This window comes from Gossypium hirsutum, chromosome A08, assembly GCF_007990345.1.
Source record: "Gossypium hirsutum isolate 1008001.06 chromosome A08, Gossypium_hirsutum_v2.1, whole genome shotgun sequence".
Classification (NCBI taxonomy): domain Eukaryota; kingdom Viridiplantae; phylum Streptophyta; class Magnoliopsida; order Malvales; family Malvaceae; genus Gossypium; species Gossypium hirsutum.
Window position 1 is genome coordinate 59,332,619 of NC_053431.1, and position 6,000 is coordinate 59,338,618.

General features: G+C 38.0%; 1 non-coding gene across 1 annotated transcript; it reads left to right on the plus strand.

Moving 5' to 3' along the window:
• Positions 1-2,474: 2,474 nt before the first annotated feature.
• Positions 2,475-2,581, plus strand: LOC121205858 (small nucleolar RNA R71). The gene has a single exon (XR_005900931.1). It is a non-coding gene; the product is annotated as a small nucleolar RNA R71 (small nucleolar RNA).
• Positions 2,582-6,000: the final 3,419 nt, after the last annotated feature.

The window sequence follows — 6,000 nt, forward strand, 5'->3', positions numbered from 1 at the left end:
GTTTCGCGTTTTTCCTATTTGGGCGTGTTTGAAATTCGTCCCACGCCCGTGTTCCCTGGGCGTGTGGGTGCACACAGCCATGTTAAATGACCGTGTCTAGCTTCGTTCGCTTCTCCCACCCCCGTGTATGCAAGGTCCACACCCGTGTTAATTTGATAGGTTCGACCATGGGTGTTGACACAGGTGTGTCCCACGCCCGTGCTAGTTTTTCAGTTTCAACCACGGTCCTAAGGCACGGGCGTGTCACACACCCGTGTTGTTTTGGCAGGCTCGGCCACGGCCATGTCGCACGACCGTGGCGATTTTTCGCAGCCCGTGTTTGGGGAATATTTTTGCTCTATTTCGACACGGTCCTAAGCACGCCCATGTGCTTGACCGTGTCTCTGTGGTGAACCTATTTTTAAGAGCTCCATTAGTAAGTTAGGTATTATACACTAATATTTAAAGAAGTTAATGTAGTTAGTGCTCGGGTTGCCTCCCGATGAGTGCTTATTTATAGTCTAAGCTCGACTTACCTTTCCATTGAATGGTCATGGTGGTTCGAGGAGTTTATACTCCTCATTCCTACTATCAATCTCATCAAAATAAGGTTTTAAATGCGTGCTGTTTACCTTAAAAGTGCTAAACTTGGGGTGACTCACCTCGATCGTACCCAGTGGAAAAATACTAAGTACCGTGAGAGGGATTTCTTCAACCGTTCTAACAGTGACAATGTGAGGATCTACGGCATCTAATAAGACTTTATTACCAACCTTAAGTTGATTTGGAAACGTATCGAGCTCGTTTTGGCACAGTTTTGGTTTATGTGTTCACCATTCATCTAGCTCCTCTATTTGCAGTCTTCGTTCCTCATGAGTAGGTCCTCTACTATTGCTTGAGAATGACTCATGTGCTTCCTTCAGACTCATTTCCTGCAAAGTAGGTTGCACCATATTGTTAGTTTTAGTAGAATGGTTTAAACGATCACCTTCAATTTTTGAAGTGTTGCCAGAATTGCAAGCTTGAAGGGTGATTGTTTCGTCTCCTACCTGGAGTGTGAGTTCACCTATGCCAACATCAATGATCGTTTTAGTAGTTGCTAAAAAGGCCTTCCTAGAATTAAGGGAGTGTTGCTATCCTCTTCTATGTCTAGAACAATAAAGCCAACGGGAAATATAAATTTATCGATTTTAACTAGAACATCTTCAATAATACCCCTAGGGAATCTTATAGTTTTATCTGCTAATTGAATGCTCATCCTTGTTTGTTTGGGTTTCCCGAGACCTAGTTGCTTAAACATTTTGTAAGGCATGAAGTTGATACTAGCCCCTAGATCAGCTAATGCATTATTAACATCTAAACTACCAATTAAGAAAGGAATCGTAAAACTCCCTGAATCTTTTAGTTTGTTGGGTATTTTATTTTAGAGAATAGTCGAGCAAACTGTGTTCAGCTCCACATGCGACGCCTCGTCCAACTTTCGCTTATTCGCTAAAAGCTCCTTTAAAAATTTCATTGCGTTTGGCATCTGCGATAGAGCTTTAATAAATGGTAAGTTAATATGTAACTTTTTTAAGAGTTTAAGGAATTTACCAAATTGTTCATCTAAGCGGTCTTTCCTTGTTGCGTTGCGGTATGGCACACGAGGGACAGTCACTGGATTGTTTTTATTACAATCTACCTCACCTTTACCTTTGCTTACCACTGTTTCTTACCTCGATTTTGGCTCAGGCTCAACGACTCCTTCTTCATTTTGAACATTAATTGCATTGAGTTGTTCCCTTGGGTTAGGTTCAGTATTACTTGGCAGGCTACCTTGTGGTCATTCGGAGATTAGTTTAGAAAGCTAGTCTATCTAAGTTTTGAACCCTTGGATTGACGCTTGTTGATTTTTAAGTGCTGTTTCGGTGTTTTGAAAGCGGGTTTCTGATACCAAGATAAACTTTGTGAGCATCTCTTCAAGGTTCGGCTTCTTTTCCTGTTGATAGGGAGGTTGTTGGTAGCCCAAAGGTGGTTGCTGATTTCCTTGGCCTCCCCATGAGAAATTGGGGTGGTTCCTCCAACCTGCATTGTAAGTGTTACTATATAGATTATTTTGGGATCGAGAGTTATTGTTACCCATATATTGGACTTGTTCCTCCTCGATGATAGGGTTGAAGGGTTGATACTCTGTGCATGCTCCTCTTCCATTCATCTCGCACCTCATTACTGGATGAACCTGTGAAGAACTAAGAAAACCATCAATTTTCTTATTTAAGAGTTCTACCTGATTAGAGAGCGTGGTGACCGAATCGACATTATAAACACAGACTGTTTTCGTTGGCTTTGTCCTCATGACTTGCCACTGATAGTTATTCATTGACATCTCTTCTATGAGCTCATAAGCATCTTCAGGTGTTTTATTATTTATGGTTCCGCCAGTAGCTGCGTCAACCATTTGCCGATTCGAAGGATTAAGGTCGTTATGGAATGTTTGAACCTGAAGCCAAAGCAGTAACCCATGGTGGGGGCACCTTCTCAAAAGGTCCTTGTATCTCTCCCATGCATCATAGAGTGTTTCTAAATCCATCTACACAAAAGAAGAGATATCATTACGTAATTTAGCCATTTTAGCCGGGGGAAAATATTTTAGTAAAACTTTTTCAGTCATTTGTTCCTGAGTAGTAATTGACCCTTATGGTAATGAGTTCAACCACTGTTTAGCCTTGTTCCTCAATGAAAAAGGAAAAAATCGGAGATGTATGGCATCATCAAAAATGCCATTGATTTTAATTGTATTCCATTGTTCCAAAAAGTTTGCTAAGTGAGCGTTGGGATCTTCATCCTGTAAACCATCGAACTGAACAAACTGTTGTATCATTTGAATTGTGTAAGGTTTCAATTCAAAAGTATTTGTAGCTATAGGAGGTCTAAGTATGCTCGATTCAATTCCTGTTAAAGAAGGTTTAGCATAATCATACATAGTGCGTGGAGCAGGATTTTGATTAGCTGCAATTCTTGGTTTTTAGCCATCTCTTTGGTTGGGGGTTGAGTATCATCTTCTTGCTCGTTCTCTGTGTATCTCAAGCTTCACCTTATTTCTCTTTGGTTTTTGCGAACTGTGCGATCGATTTCTTCATCAAAAAGTAGTGGCCCTGACGGGTTTCTTCTAATCATAAACTATAAAAACAGAAATTAGAATTGGGGAATTGCTTTTGGAAAAATCGATTGATTGAGACAATACCTAAGGAAAAATCCACCTAAACTGTACTTGTTATTCTTGCTCCGAATCGGACGATTTATTCATTTAACTTGTTCTGTAGAGATCCTTAAGTTATGTTATTATACCTATTCAAGACTAATAATGTCTAATCCCTAGATTAGATAATTGAGACCTTTCTCTAATTAACACCCTAGGGTTGCATTAACTCGATCTATGGATCCCCTTCTAAGGTTACACCCTAATTCGAAAAAATCTTGTCACCCTATGTCTAGACGCACAATCAACTCTACTTAATTATGAAAATTTTTCACTTTGACAGGGTCTATTCCTCCTCTGAATAAGAGCTTATCTTGAGTCAGTATCCTGGGATATCAAAACAAGAATTAAGAACAAGTTAAATATTTATCATACAATTCAGAAAATAATAACAAGATTCGTCTTAGGTTTCATTCCCCTTAGGTATTTAGGGAATTTAGTTCATAAATAAACAAGAAAACATCTCATAATAATAAATAATACAAAACATAAAGAAAACCCAAAACTCCTGAAGGGGAATTAAGGAGAGATCTTCAGTCTTGATGATGAATTCGGCTTCTGAGATGAATCAATCGGCTTCCTTGGAGTAATTCCTTACTCCCTCTTCTGTGTGTCCTCTTTTCTTCTTTTCTAGGGTGTATTTATAGGCTTTGGAATGCCTATGAGCCCTCAAAAGTGGCCTTTTCCGAATTGGACTCAACTTGGGCTCGGCAGGGACACGTCCATGTGACACGCCCGTGTGCGATTACTTCAGGCTTTGTTCAAGCCTGTTAGAATGGCACGGGCATGTGTTATACCCATGTGAGTTGTACTTCGATTCTTCCATATTGACACGGCTGTGTAGGCTACCCGTGTGAGGAAGTCCAGGCCGTGTTGAGTTTGTACTTTGGCCCATTTTCTCTGTTTTTGGCCCATTTCTCGTTCCTTTCGCTCTCTTATGCTCTCCTAAGTATAAAACATGAAATTAAAGCATTAGGAGCATCAAATTCACTAATTCTAAGGAAAAATCATCCATAAAATGCGTTAAGCATGGGGTAAAAATATGTATAAATTATGGTTTATTAGAGACAAATTCGTTCTTCCAATATGATCCTATTTTATCCCATGGCAACCATTACATCTTCCTTCATGAAAAGTCAATTGCTATCAAATGGTAACTAAGTCATTTATTAAAAAGACAAATTGACTTGTGGCCATGCTTTCTTTTCATCTATCATGCAATGCCAATGAGAGGATATCATGTACTCATTAGTTGGACTATAAATTTTGATAAGTGTCAAAAGCAACATGTTTTAATCTCGTTCTTAATGCATTTTTGGATGACTAATGATACAAAATGGTGAATTTTATGCTCCTAATCTTTTAAATTCATGTTTCTATACTTAGGAGAGCATTTGGGAGAAGAACAAGTGAAAACAGAGTGAAAAATGGACAATTAGAGTAGATTTCAAGAGCCACACGGGCTGGGCACATAGTTGTGTGAGCCACATGGGTTGCCACATAGCCATATGCTAGACCGTATGGATTTCGTGATTCGCACTCCAAATATATACCAAATATAAGAAGAGAAATGGGAGCCGTCAGAGAAATTTGAAGAAAACAACTTAGAAACACCATTGAAGCCTACTCTGAAGTAGATTTCCTCCAAGATTGAAGATCTCCTTTTGTTTTCTTTGAAGTTTATTATGAGTTTCTCTATTTCTTGTGGTTATTCTGTCTTTGAGATGTTTTTACGCGCAATTATTAACTAATTTTCTAAATACCTAAGGTAGATGAACCCTATGATGAATTCTGTCTTTTCATTTCTGTTTTATGAAATAAATACTTGTATCATGTTCTCAGTTATGCGTACTTAATTCTTGATTTAATATTTTTAGATTATTAATTAATGTTTGAGGTACTTAATTCATAGGAGGAATAAACCCTATTTAAGAGTAGATCTGGCATAATTGAGTGGAGTTGCATGCAATCCTAGAAATAGGGTGACATAAATCTACCGGATTAGAGTCAAATCTAATAGGGGAATTCATAGATCAAGTTAATGTGATAATAGGGGTTTTAATTAGAAAGGAATTTCAATTAATCAACCTAGAGTCTGTTGCTTTTAGTCTTGAAGAGAGATATTAGCATAATTTAGGGATTTCTACGGATCAAGATATTAAGTGAATAAATTGTTTAATTTAGATTGGTAATGGTAGATGCAGTCTAGGCAGATTCTTTCCTGGGTATTGTATTCTTTCTTGGGTATTGTTTCACTTCTTGGTTATTATTCGATTATTTTTTTGATTTGTTATTTTTTGAGTTCTTAGTTAATTAATTTAGTTAATTTTAGTTTAATTCAATCATTTCAATTTTTTGGTTAAATAATAGAAATACGATAATTACTAGTACTTTTAGTCTTCGTGGGAACGATATCTTTGCTCACTGTAGCTATACTTGTAACACCCCGTGCCCGAGACCGTTGCCAGAGTCGAACACGAGGTGCTGACCGACTTAGTTCATTTACTTGCACAGTTCATTTTAAAAAATTCCAGACAGCTGGCTAATTGTGTCGCTGTCACCTTAAAAATCATATCTTGAGTTCCACAACTCAAAAATCAGTTTCGTGATTTTTCCCTGAAACTAGACTCATATATACATCCACAATTTTTTTTCTATAATTTTTGGTTGGGCAAATTAGTACAGTTTATTAGTTAAAGTCTCCCATGTTACAGGGATCGACTACACTGACCTTCACGCATTACGACTTGGATATCTCCCTGTACAGGGCTTCAATACTGATG